The 13,563-nt window shown below is 45.9% G+C and overlaps 1 protein-coding gene across 3 annotated transcripts in view; it reads left to right on the top strand.

Moving 5' to 3' along the window:
• The window catches only part of RBMS3 (RNA binding motif single stranded interacting protein 3), a 1,080,127-nt gene that overhangs the window by 938,708 nt on the left and 127,856 nt on the right, over positions 1-13,563 (top strand). The window lies entirely within an intron of this gene.

Raw genomic sequence — 13,563 nt, 5'->3', positions numbered from 1 at the left:
CCTTCATTTTAGACCAGAAGGCGAGCGCAGCAAGCCTTCCCCTGATGGTCTGGGCCGCTAGGCCCCGCTTGCAGGCATCAACACAAAACTGAAGTAGGTGATCAACCATAATTGGCCAGCACTGTGGAAAATGTGCAGCCACCTGGAATGAAAAGAACTCCCTACCTGACCTGGCGTAAGCAGCTCTCGTGCTAGGGGCTAAGGACTGCAGGATGGCCTGTTCTGCCTCTTCCAGCCAACTTCCCAAAGAGCAGCTGGCATGTTGTCTGGCATAGCACGCGCCCAGGGGGACAGTTCTCGGAAACGCTGCACCTGGTTACGTGACATTGCGTCAGTCAAGGCATTGTCCATGCCGGGAATGTGCCGTGCACGGAATAAAATATTACACTGAAGGCACTGCAACGTAAAAGCCCGAAGCAAGGCCATGTCCCTATTGTTGCGAGATGACAAAGAATTAATGACCTGGACAGTGGCTTGGTTGTCGCACCAGAAATGCACGACAGAATTAGCAAGCTGGGCCACCCACAGGTGCGCAGCAACATATATCGGGAAGAGTTCTAAGAAGGTAAGGTCTTTACCCACACCCAGCTCTAGCCACTCCTCCGGCCAACGTGCGTGACACCATCGATCCTGAAACACAACCCCAAAGCCCAGGGCCCCAGATGCATCGGAGTGTATCTGTAGTTCTGCCTCCAATAATAACTCCCTCCTCCAGAAGGAAATGCCATTGAATGTATTAAGGAAATGCAGCCAAACAGAAAGATTATCTTTCATGGCTGATGATATCCGAATGCGATGGTGTGGCAAGCGCAGGCCCTGCATGGTGTTACAAAGGTGTCTAAGGAAGGCCCTGCCAGGGGCAACTACCCAACAGGCAAAATTAAGATGCCTAACTACTTCCTGCAATGCCAACAGTGTGACTTTCTTAGAATGAAGCATGTGCAGAATCCTGTCCTTTAGGGCCTGTAATTTGTTGGCCAGGAGCCTACAAAGCTGATTCACAGAATCCAGTTCAGTGCCCAAGAACTTAATAGTGGGGGAAGGTCCCTTGGTCTTTTCCTCCGCCAAAGGTACACCCAGCTCATTTGCAAGGTCAGAAAATTCCCGCATTAGCCGCGCACTGTGGGGGGTGCCGGGTGGGCCCGCAAATAGGAAGTTGTCAAGGTAATGCACAATGCTATGGGACCCGGTATTATCAATCAAAGCCCATTCCAAGAAGGAACTGAACTTCTCAAACATAGCACAGGATACTGAACATCCCATGGGTAGGGCCTTGTTGACATAAAACTGACCAGAAAAACTGAATCCTAAAAGGTCAAAGTCATCAGGGCAAATTGTAGGGATGCACGAAAGTCACTTACCTGGTCTCGCAGCTTGCTTCGCGGTGGGGGGGAGGCGCTTCGCTGCTCCCCCTGAAGTTCAGGCCAGGGGGGGAGGCTTCCCTCCTCGCCCAGCTGAAATTCAGGCCGGGGGGGAGGCTTCCCGCCTTGCCCGGCTGAAATTCAGGCCGGGGAGAAGCGCCCCGTCTCCCCGGCCAAAACTTCAAAAGGAAAAAAAACAAAAAACGCCCCTGTGATAGGCTACGTAATGATTAACGTAGCCTATCATGGCTAGATCTGCAAAGTCAGCCGTGATAGGCTACGTTAATCGTCATGTAGCCTATCACGGGTGACTTTAAAAAAAAAAAGCGCGTACGCAAATGGCGGCCCCCATAGGGAGCCGCCATTCGCGTTCCTTATTTGGTCCCTGTAGTCTACGTAAAGATTTACGTAGACTACGGCGAAAATAAGGACAACGCAAATAGCCGAATGCATTTTTTCATGCGTTTTTTACTACAGGGACCAAATAAGGAACATGAATGGCGGCTCCCTATGGGGGCCGCCATTAGCCGTATGTGCTTTTTTTTTTAAATCACCCATGATAGGCTACGTGACGATTAACGTAGCCTATCACGGCTGACTTTGCAGATCTAGCCGTGATAGGCTACGTTAATCGTTACGTAGCCTATCACAGGGGCGTTGTTGTTTTTTTTTACTTTTCTTGTAATGGCGGTGGCGGCAGCCGGTCAAAAGACCAGCTGCCGCCCCCACCCCTGACGAAGACCTGCCGAACCGCCGCCAGGACCCGCCGCCGGGAGGGACATTCGTGAAAGGTAAGTCCCATCCCAGGGGGGGGCAGGGGGCGGGGAGGACGGAGAATTTTTCCCCAAACAACCTTCGGAGGACCGAATGCGTTGGCACTCGGCCCCCCGAAGTTTCAGGGAGAAATTCTCCCCCATCCCTAGCAAATTGGCAAGAGGCAAAATGTGGATTTAATGTCGCATTTCCCCATGAGGGCCCCGGAGCCCAGCACCTTCACCATGGATATTGCCATGTCAAATGGCGTGTAGTGACCCGAGCATAGGTGCTCAGGAATGGCATCATTCACCGATCCACCCCTGGGAAAGGACTGGTCGTGGATCAGCCTGTCCTTCACCCGCAGCCTTTGTAGGCACAATGCCCAGAGGGGAGACCCTGAGGTCAGGGAAAGGGGGGGAATCAAATGGACCAGTGACCCACCCTGCGGCCACTTCCTTATTGATCTTATCTAAGACTAACTGTTCAAAACCTGCAATAGATTTCTGATTCTGGGAAATTTGGGCCTGGCATTGGCCCGGAAATGGGATCCTGTAACCCAGGGAAAATCCTTCGTCCAAGTAGCAGTCATCATCCCAGAGCAGGTAGCGCTTCAAAAGGCACGGAGCGGCCCCAACTTAATTGGACTGGACCCCTTTTGGAGGAGGTTGTGGGCTGCCACCAGAATTCTTACTGCCCTGCCATTCCCAATTTGGGCCCCGCTGACCTTTGGCCTACCAATGAAGGCATGTTGTCCCCCACACATGGAGCATGTGTGGTGAAATCGGCATGAGTTCTTGAAGCAAACACCCTTGGAGCCGAACTCCCAACAGAGACCACGGTGTTGAACTGCCTGTCCCGCCCCAGCCTTAGGGGCTGAGGCAGGCATCAGCTTAGCTAATATGTGCCCACTATCAGATTGATTGCCAAAACCCGGCCCGGCAGGGGTCATAAACTGCAGCCAAAGATCCTGATCCTTGGCATCCCAGCACAATGCAAGGTCGAATGCAGCCCGCATAGAGAAAGATTCATTGTAGGCAGCCAAGCTCCACCCTCATATTTGGTATAGGCCCTATATATGATTTCCAAATACTTAGTGAGGACCCAACCACACTCTGGGTGCTTTTGCTGAATGACACCCATATAGATTAAGTAGGGATGTACGAAAGTCCCTTACCTGAACCGAAACTTGATTCGCAGTGGGGGGGAGGTGCTCCGTCCCTCCCCCCGAAATTCTGGCCGGGGGGGAGGCGCCCCGTCCCTCCCACCATGAATCCTAGCTGGCCGGGCCGCAAATGGCGGCAGCCGTAGCCGCCACCATTTGCATCCCTGCAATCAGCCGTGATAGGCTACGTAAATGTTTACATAGCCTATCATGGCTGAGTGAAAAAAAACCCAACAACCGCACGTATGCAAATGGCGGCGCCCATGGGCGCCGCCATTTGCGTTCCTTATTTTGGCACGTGTAGTCTACGTAAACATTTACGTAGACTATGGCGAAAATAAGGGGAACGCAAATAGCGTTATTTATTTATTTATCTATTTACTTTTGTTATTATTTATTTATTATTTTATATATATATATATATATATATATATATATTCTATCACACCTTACTGTCTAACTTTCTATCCCATAGAGAACTGAAAGGCCCTGAAGGCAATGCCATGTGCCTTTCTCTAGCTCTTCTCCCACCCACCCCCTTAAAAAAAAAAATTAAAAAAAATTATATAGCCTTATGGGCTAACTAAGGCACAAAAGGCCACCAGGGGGCGGCGGAGCTCCCAAAAGCACGGGAAAATTCCTGATGCTCCCCTGGGGGCAAAAAGCAAGGAGCAGCCGGCGGCCCGCTGTGGGCGGCTGCAGGATCAACGGCCCACGGGGGTGGCAGGCCCAGGGCATGCGAACACTTTCCCTCCCCTTGCTCAAGCAGCGAGGGGAAACGTGCAGCTGCTTGCAAATTACATCAAATCAGGGCTGCCCAGAAGCGCTGGGAAACCAACGCGGAGAACCCCCCCCCCCCCGAGCTGGCCCGGCTGTGCTGCCGGCAAATGGGGCTTCTCGGGACGCTCGGAGCAGGCTGGGGAAAACTCCCCTTGGAAGTAAGGGGAAGCGTGAAGGGGGCAGGGAGGGACAAGATAATTCCCCCCTCCCCAAATCAGCCAAGGGGCCTGGAGAGCTGCGGCAACCCGGGTGGGTCAAGGGTGAGGGGAAGGAGGCACGTGCTTGTGAAGCGGGTGGTGCAAACCACCGCTGCTGAGAACGCCGCTGTAGTCAGGGGAAGAGCTGTCTTGTCCCGCGGATGCTGCCGCCAAGTGTTGTTGTCGCCTATCCCTTGATGCCTCAGCTGCTGCTGTCTGTGGAGTTGAGGTGAAGTCGAGGGCAGAGGACGCTGCCGCCGCCGAAGAAGACCATTGCCAAGGAGCAGAAGGAGCTCAAACGGCCGGAATGAAGAGGCGGCTGGGGCAGCGCGGCCTAAGTAGCGGCCGGCTAGACCCACCCCCAGGTGACGCAAGGAGCGAAGGCCAATGTCCTTTGCCCTTCTCCCGTCCCCCCCCCCACAACAGCCCCCCCCCCGCAGCCAGGCAAACCGGGTGCGGGGTGAGAGCACTTCTGAATAGTAGTTAGCTTTTCATTTAACAGTAGTAGCTTTTAATGTAATACATTTTGTTAAACTATATTAGCCATAATTTCTATTACTACAATAAGCAAATTAGACAATGAATAGTCAGATATTACCAGTGATTGCCACCTGTTGTGTCAGGTAAAACACAACACTTCAGACAAAAGTGTTCTGGTTTTGATATGAGATAACTATCAGTGAAATGCCATCAATGTCTGCTCAGATGTAAGCCCCACTCTGTTCTATGGCTCTTACTCCCAAGTAAGTGTATATAGGAATGCATCCTCAACTTAATTTTCTTACACTTCTTGAGTATCTCTTTGTTTTTTTCTGAAAACAAATATCCTGAAAATACTATTTCCTACCTTTCTGAATCTTGTGGGAACTGGGAATTAATTTCTACACAGAAGACATTTAGTGGCTGTTTATACAAGCATTTACACTCTTGAGTGCATCACCATTTCAAGAACATTTCCAGGCCTGCCCCTGAGAAATACTGAGAGCTGTTGAAAGGAATAGTTTCAGAACAATGGACTCCGGATACTGCCCTGGAACTGTTATCAGTGCCTCAAGGTGCCTTCTTCTTTGATGATGCAAAGAAGAAAGAAAAAGCCACACATAATTCTTCAATATAGCACAGATATATAGGGGATTTATTAAGCACAAATGATACCTCATGTTTAACTTTCTGGTTGGCTTATATACATTTCTACTGAATTTGGTAGAGCACTTCTATGGATTTGCAGCACTTTTTAGTAAAACAGAAAGGAAAATGTCAACAATGTTGAAGACACAGACTAAGTGCCAAGCTACACATGGCTGTAATTGTACGACTTAGAAGCACATCATGGTTTGATTTATTTTTAAGAAGTAAGTGTGCAGGGTTGATTTGCACTGGGACTGTACTGTAGTGTGTGGGGACAGGATGTTTAGCCCTTTCCTTCCCAGCCATGAGCCTTATGAAATCCCCCAATCCCCATGCAGCTCTTAGTCTTAGAAAAAAGCTCCCATTGGCACTTTAGAAAGCAATGCTGAGGTTACCGGCAGAGACATCTGCCACAGATGCATCCTGAGCTCCAGCTGAATACAAGGGGAGCTGGGGGGGGGGGATTTTTACCTTTACTATCTGGCAGATCTACATGCCCCCCTCTACTGATTACAAGAGGAAAAGAAATCCTACAACAGCATAAGGCTGGTCTAGGTTAGGGTTCTTATCCTGGGGCCTTATTGGTGAAGGCCTGTTCAAGGCTTTCTGTTACCTACCACCAGCAGAAAAACCACCAGTGGGAGTCTTACACCTGTGGAGATATTTCTGACCTTAACTAGGACCTTGTTTCAAGATTGGACTACTCTGCATGTGTTGATTTGTTTAGGTCTTTTTCTAGAACCCTTGTCTTGGATTGCCTGGGATAGATTATGCCAGGAATCTTCCGAGCCCCTTGCCCTATATTTGGAAAGCCTTGTCTTGGATTGCCTGGGATAGGTTACATCAGGAATCTTTTGAACCCCTGGCCCTGTGTTCTGAGCCTCAGAGATTGCAATGGGGAAACCAAGTTGTATAGATCTCTGACACAGTTGTAGTCATTAGCTTTTGACTGCTCTGGAATTACATAGAGCCTATAGCTAATTACCGCCAGCTATATGATTTCTGAACAGTGTAACCATTAAGTTTTTACCATGGGATTTACTACAGTAAAAACAGTTGCACTGATTTGGGGTGTGCTGTGTCAGAATGCCAGAGTGTGTGCTTGAAGGATCGGGGCCATGGCACCTTGGAGCAGACAGGCCCAAGGGAAGGGGGACCTCTGCAGTACCCTAACGCCCTCCAGCCAGTGGTTCTGAGAGTTAAGATTGCACTGTAGGAATATCAGCTACAACAAAATGCAAAAATACTTGAGAATCATGGCCAAACTACCTGTACTGCTAAACACATTACTTAGATGCTCATTGGGTTTTTAAAAAATTAATAGTAGGTGTGGGAGGGGGTAATTTTCATTGGGGTCAAGTCCGGGGAAGGAAGAAGCAAATGTCCCTTTTCCATGCACTATAGTCCCAATGACCCCCCCCACACACACACACACACCACCTACTACTAATTTATAAAAAGCCATTATGTGTTTCCAAGTGATGTGTTTAATCCTGATTCACAAACATTTTTGCATTTTTTTATAGACAATATTCTTTGGTGCTGTTAAAATGAAATATATGTTCTATATTTATTTTGAAGATTTCTACCCTATTGTCAAAGTAGTTTCTGAATACTTTGAGTATTTGTATATTTCGGTAATTTGGGTTGGATGCTTGTTTTTGTTTGAATGGTTTTGATGACATCAACATTTATGATGTAGCACCAATCCTCTCTAATTAAAATAATAGTAGATCCCATTCCCCCAAAATATTCTATACGCCATATGCCAGTTCTGAAACTGGATTGGTGTTGACAGCTGAGAGACTGATGGAGAATAGTATTATTTTGTAATTTAGGGCTGAAATTATTATTTTTAGGTAACATACCTGTGAAGTGGGTGGGTTGTTTTTGTGGGTGGGTGTTTTAGAAATTAGAAGATTTTTGTGAACGTTGTGATGCTATGTTAGTTTTTCTTTTTCTTTTTTGCAAAGTTGCTTCAGACATGCACCAGTGTACATGAGCAAAGAATCAGACCCTAATTTTCAAAACATACTTGTCAAAACCAGATGAGGTAACAGACAAGGAAGAGGAAGGAGTTCCAGCTGTGAACACTGGATTTTATTTATTTATTATTCATTTATTTCATTTAATTTCTATAGTGCCCAGTAACTGAAACTCTCTGAGCAGTTCATAAGAATAATATTTCTAACTAGGGTGGACTTGAATGAGTTTTAGAAATATGCATATATATTCTGAGAAGGATCTCGTTATGTTAAGAAGGTCATGCGCAAAGTGTGGCAGCAGGCACCCGATCATAGCAATCTGATGACTGATTGCTGTACATAAGTTTGCCTGAGAGTAGACCAGGATGAAATCAAGTAGTTTACAACAGACAAAGGATCATGGATACTTCCTTCACTGTTCGTTCTCCCATTGCAACCGTCTAATAGATGATCTTGAAGGCATTACTTTGTTTGTGAATAATCAGTAGATAAAACTATATTTTTTAAAATTTTAATTCCAGATTCATTCCTTGAAAGGCTTGGCCACAGAAATAAAATTTAAAGAATTTTTTAGAAAACCATACACGACTTGCAACTGTTCCTTTAACTTTCTCCCATTTCTGACCTACCATTCATCACTATTCTGCTCAGTGCCCTCCAGCAATTTAGAGAGAAAAATATACAAAGGTCATTGGGGAGAGTGGGATTTCCCCACTTGGTTGTACAGTCAATAGCTACAGGAAAGTCAAAGTCGTTGATCCTGGTGCCAATCGTCTTCTCTCTACCAGCGGCAGGCATTTAGAAACGATTAGTAGGTCTCTGCTGGGTGCATTTTAGATCTCAGACACAGGCTTTTTTGTGCTTCAAGCAGGTAATACTGGGTTCAGCTCCGTTGTCATCTATGAACAGGAATGATTCCATATGATAGCTAACTGAGTTCTTATTCTTGTCTCTATGTACAAGACTAGTAAGAAACCTTAGGGACTGAACCCTGCTGAAGGGTCCTGCATATTTCTGACCCAAAATTGTATTATCTTGTTACATGAATGCCTGGCCTGCCTCCTAGTCTATTCCTGGAGTGCAGACAGAGCATGTCAGATATTCTAAATATACCGAATGGCCACTGCTGATCAGTCATGTGGAGCAGGACCATCCATCACTTCACAGTGATGATGTTACTATAGTTGGGTAGGGTGACCACTGATGAATCACTCCAAAAGAGGAAATGCATCACCCAAAAGGAGGATGGTGGTTTATATAAAATTTGCATATGCTGATCTATATGTATAGATGGACATTTAGAAATTACTATTATAATTCAAATAGAAATATAGTACATCTCACCATGGTGCAGAAGACTGTGACAAGGTGACCTGTGTGCCTGCCTGTCCGGTCTGCTGCCCAACTGCTAACTGTTGATAGGCAACAGTTCTTATGGTTCTTGTCTTTAACCCAGACCTGGACAGGTCAGCCCTTCAAGTAGAGGACACCTTCAAATAGAGAATGGTCCTCTGGAAGCCTTCAAACAGAGGACCCTGTTCTCTAACACACCTGGCATAATCTGAACTCATCCAGCATACCCTAACCAGATATGTGCTAGTGGAACTCATATAGGCAACCTCTGGGTAAAAAAGCCCATTATGATGCTGCATTTGTCTTTGCTTTTATTAGCCGTTATCCACATTAATTGGATTAAAATTTTAGCATATAAAGTGGAGGAGGGGGACAGTATTGGTTCAGAAAGAACAGTGTTTTGTTTTGCTTTAGGTCACCTCAGTCCTGTGGAGCATAAATTTGGGAATGAGCTGCTGCTTTACTGGCCCTCTGTCATAATACCAAATGTTTGGAAGCATATATATGGGGGATGCGTTACAAAACCCCATTTTCCCCCTGCTGTTTCTCCTTCCATCAGTCAGAACTGAAAAGACAATGCGAATCAGAAGATGACAAATACTATGAAAGAATTTTAAGGGCCCAGAATATTCAAATGTAGATTGGATATATTCTTCGCTTATAAATGCCTTTTGTAATTAAAACCTGTGCATTCCTTGAGAAACTGGTTAATTTTTTATATCTTTAAGCTCAAGCAAAACATGCAATTAGCTAGGAACAGGATGTGAGGTGGGGATGCAAAGAATGGCTAGCTCCCCCTTATTGATAAGGACGTACAAGAATTTTGTTCCTGTTCACATATCATGGGAACATGCCCCATTCACAACCCCATTCACAACATGCCCCATTCACAACTGAATGTGAGCAGGGACGCAATTCTCTGGAAATTTTCACAATTTCCTGAACTTGCATTGTCATTTGAAAATGCATGCTTCCGAAAACGCATATATGAGCATTTTCAGAGGTGCACATTTGTGCAGATCCCCCCCGTACCTGCATTTTCATGCTGTAGCTTATGGAAGGAAATGCACATGTTTGGCTGGTCCTCTCTTATCTGCTTTTTTGCTCTGGTGCAATGTGACAGCATGAGCAAGCAGGTGTCAATGAAAGCTACAAGAAAGTGAGCACACTGTGATGTGACACTGAAAGTGTCTTGCCTTAGCTCCCCCCACCCCAGACCTGGAGCTGACAGAAACCATTGCTGTTTTTTGAAAATAGCCTAGAAAATGTAGGGTACATGCATCTACAGTAAATCAAATTGGCCACTGTATCTAAAGCAAATATGTTTGCTCCATCACTATGGTATTTATTTTCCATACAGTGGCTATTGTAACATATTTTTTTAAATACCAGTATAGTTAAAAAGGGTGTCAGCAGCAGCATGGGTAAGTCTAGTATTGGCTGGCAAGTAGCAACAGAGTTTAGTAGGGAATGACTACTGGGAAAAACTGGAAAGGAATCTGAATTCCTGAACAAGTTTAAAAAAACATGTTTCTGTATTTGGATCTAAAACCTGAATTGGTCCAACTCAGTACTATTCAAGTCTTACTTGAAATTGAACACACAACCATAATACAAAGCCAGCAAATGTTATCTTTATTACACATCAGGAATCATAGGGAGAGTGTGTAGACTAAAACAAGTGTCTCTCAGCATGTTTCAATGGAGGAAATGTCCTGTTTCTTAAATATACAGCTGTTCGTTTGAAACATGTCACATCAAAAAATTTAATTTATTGTTTAACATCTTTTTTAAAAAATTGTGAGCCTTTTTAATACCACAGTATGTTTTTTCAGTCAGAACTGTCATAAAATATCAAAGGAAAGATCACTGCCAACAGTGCCAAGTTAACTTTCCCACTGAGTAAAGCTTATTTTATTAAAGGAGTGTTTAAACCAAATCTCATTTGCACTGTTGGTTCCCTGCTTTGCTTCTTCAAAGAGCTTTTAGTTCGGAATACTTGCTATCAAGGGTTTTTTCCTTTCTTTCTATTTAATTTTTTGTGCCACATCACTGTCCATACATTTTATAGCTTCTAAATAATTTATGTAACTTATTTGCTCCTTTCTTCCTTATATGTCCACCACATGCTTCTTAGATTCAGTATCCTATTTACTTCCTATCTGGTTTCCCACATCTTGGTTAGACTTCTTATTCCATCCCATTTTGGGTCATTATCTATGCCAGACTTCCCTAACCTGGCACCCTCCAGATGTATTGGACTGCATAAGAACATAAGAAGAGCCATGTTGGATCAAACCAAGGGTCCATCTGGTGCAGCATTCTGTTTACACAGTGGCCAGTGACCTGCCCATGGGAACCCACTGGCAGGATTGATTGTCCTCTGGCTAGCTAGAAGTACATCAAGAGCTGCGACCTAGCTTCTGATTCCTTTTATAATCTAAGCACACTTTCCTAATTAGAGTAAGCAGAATAAATGGGGTCAAATATTATAAACAGGGATACAATACAACTGTGTTTTGCAGTCCCTTATCTAACAGTGGTTGGTATTTCAGTATTGCAGTCTGACCTCACTGTGCTTGTTCAAAGCAACATCTTGGGCTGTTTTGGTAATGCCAGTAATGCCATTGAATATAACTGCCCAGGGCCAGTAATCAGTGTCTCCTATCATGACCTGTTGGTTCAGCTACTGTTACAGTTGATCCATTTGTCTCCAAAAGTGAATGAGGGTGAACCAGCTTATATATCTACCATATACTTCTTAGGCTGAATCTACACATAGCAGTTATACCGTTATCATACCGTTATCATAACTCTTGGTACACATGAGACCAGTGGGCACTAGGGATGGCGGAGAAATCTGCCGCAGACCCCAATGAGGCTGGATTCAAAGGAATCCGGCCTCCAGAGACCGCAACGGAATGGGGCACTCACTTCCGCCTCCCCCGGAATCCGCTGTGAAGCTGGCTCCTCTCTGTGGCCGGCTCCGTTTAGCCAGCGATACAGCCGCCATTGCCATGCCGTATTGCTGAGGAGGAAGGGATCCAGACGCAAATGGCGTCCACTATGCCATTTGCGGCCATAAAGCTCTTAGATTAACCTAAATGCAGCCATAAATGGCTGCATTTAGCTTAAACTAAGGGCTTTACAGCCGCAAATGGCATCCACTATGCCATTTGCGGCTGTGGTTTTTCCCGCGATAGGCTTAGGGATGTCAGAGAATTCTGCCACAGATCTCGGTAAGGCCGAATGCCAGTGCATTCGGCCCCCTGAAATCAGTGGTGGAATGAAGCCCCCGCCCCCCCACCCCACGAAAGTCTCGTGAAACGGAGCACTTAGGTGCTGCCATCCACGCTGACTTGCGAATGGCGGCCGCATTGCAGCCGCCATTCGCTTCCTCATCATAGCTGTGATAGGCTCCGTAAATAATTACGTAGCCTATCATGGCTAACGCAGGGACGCCATTTGCGTCCCTGCGGAGGCCGTGATAGGCTACGTAAGTATTTCCGTAGCCTATCACAGCAAGCTAAAAAAAAAACAACAACAGCGTACGCAAATGGTGGTGGCTACGGCGGCCGCCATTTGCATTTCTTTTTTTCGCTGTTTTAGCCTACGAAAATATTTACGTAAACTATTACGGCGAAAAAAAGGGAAATGCAAATAGCATAGTGGGCGCTATTTGCGTTCCTTTTTTTTTTGCCATAATAGCTTACATAAATATTTACGTAGGCTAAAACGGCGGGGGAAAAAAGGAATGCAAATAGTGCCCACTACGCTATTTACGTTCCCCTTTTTTTTCACCGTAATAGCTTATGTAAATATTTACGTAGGCTAAAACAGCGAAAGAAAGGGAACACAAATGGTGGCTGCCGTAGCCGCCGTCATTTGCATATGCTGTTTGGTTTTTTTCCTGCAGGCTGCCCAGCGGCTGGATGTCCACCTGCGGGCGGCCCCGGCTGGTGGCTCCATGGAATCTCCGCAGAGTGGAGCCGGCCAGATTAGGATTTCGGGAGGAGGTGCGGAGCGCCTCCCCCCCACCGCGAATCACCCCATCAAAAAGGTAAGTGACTTTTGTACATCCCTAGATAGGCTAGCCTATCACAGGAAAAACTACAGATGCAAATGGCATAGTGGATGCCATTTGCGGCCATAAAGCCCTTAGTTTAAGCTAAATGCAGCCATTTAGGCTGAGGCTGAGTGACTCCGGACACAAATGGCGTCCACTATGCCATTTGCAGCCATAAAGCCCTTAGTTTAAGCTAAATGCAGCCATTTAGGCTGAGGCTGAGTGACTCCGGACACAAATGGCGTCCGCTATGCCATTTGCAGCCATAAAACCCTTAGTTTAAGCTAAATGAAGCCAGTTACGGTTGTGTTTAGGTTAATCTAAGAACTTATGGCCGCAAATGGCGTAGTGGACACCATTTGCGTCTTGATTCCTTCCTCCTTAACGATACGGCACGGCAATGGCAGCCGTATTGCTGGCTATACAGAGCCAGCCGGCGGCTCTGCGGAATCACCGCAGAGTGGAGCCAGCCCACGAGGATTCCGGGGGGGAGGAACGGATTGCCTCCCCCGCCTCGGATCCCCCCCCAGAACAGAAGGTAGGGGTTTCGTACATTCCTAGTGGGCACCAGTAGTTATGATAACGGTATGATAACAGTATAACAGCTATGTGTAGATTCAGCCTTAGATTCCAGATCCTACTTACTTCTTATCTGGTATCCCATTTTGGTAATCATTTTATATGGTCTAACTGCAGCTTGGTATACCGGTCATCATCACCTATAATAATTTATCTGTTTGGAGGAGGGATGTATCAGGATTAAACCATAATAGTT

Source organism: Heloderma suspectum, chromosome 5, assembly GCF_057233095.1.
Source record: "Heloderma suspectum isolate Gila_16-S chromosome 5, 16-S_ref, whole genome shotgun sequence".
NCBI lineage: Eukaryota > Metazoa > Chordata > Lepidosauria > Squamata > Helodermatidae > Heloderma > Heloderma suspectum.
This window is presented reverse-complemented; position numbering and strand designations above follow the sequence as displayed.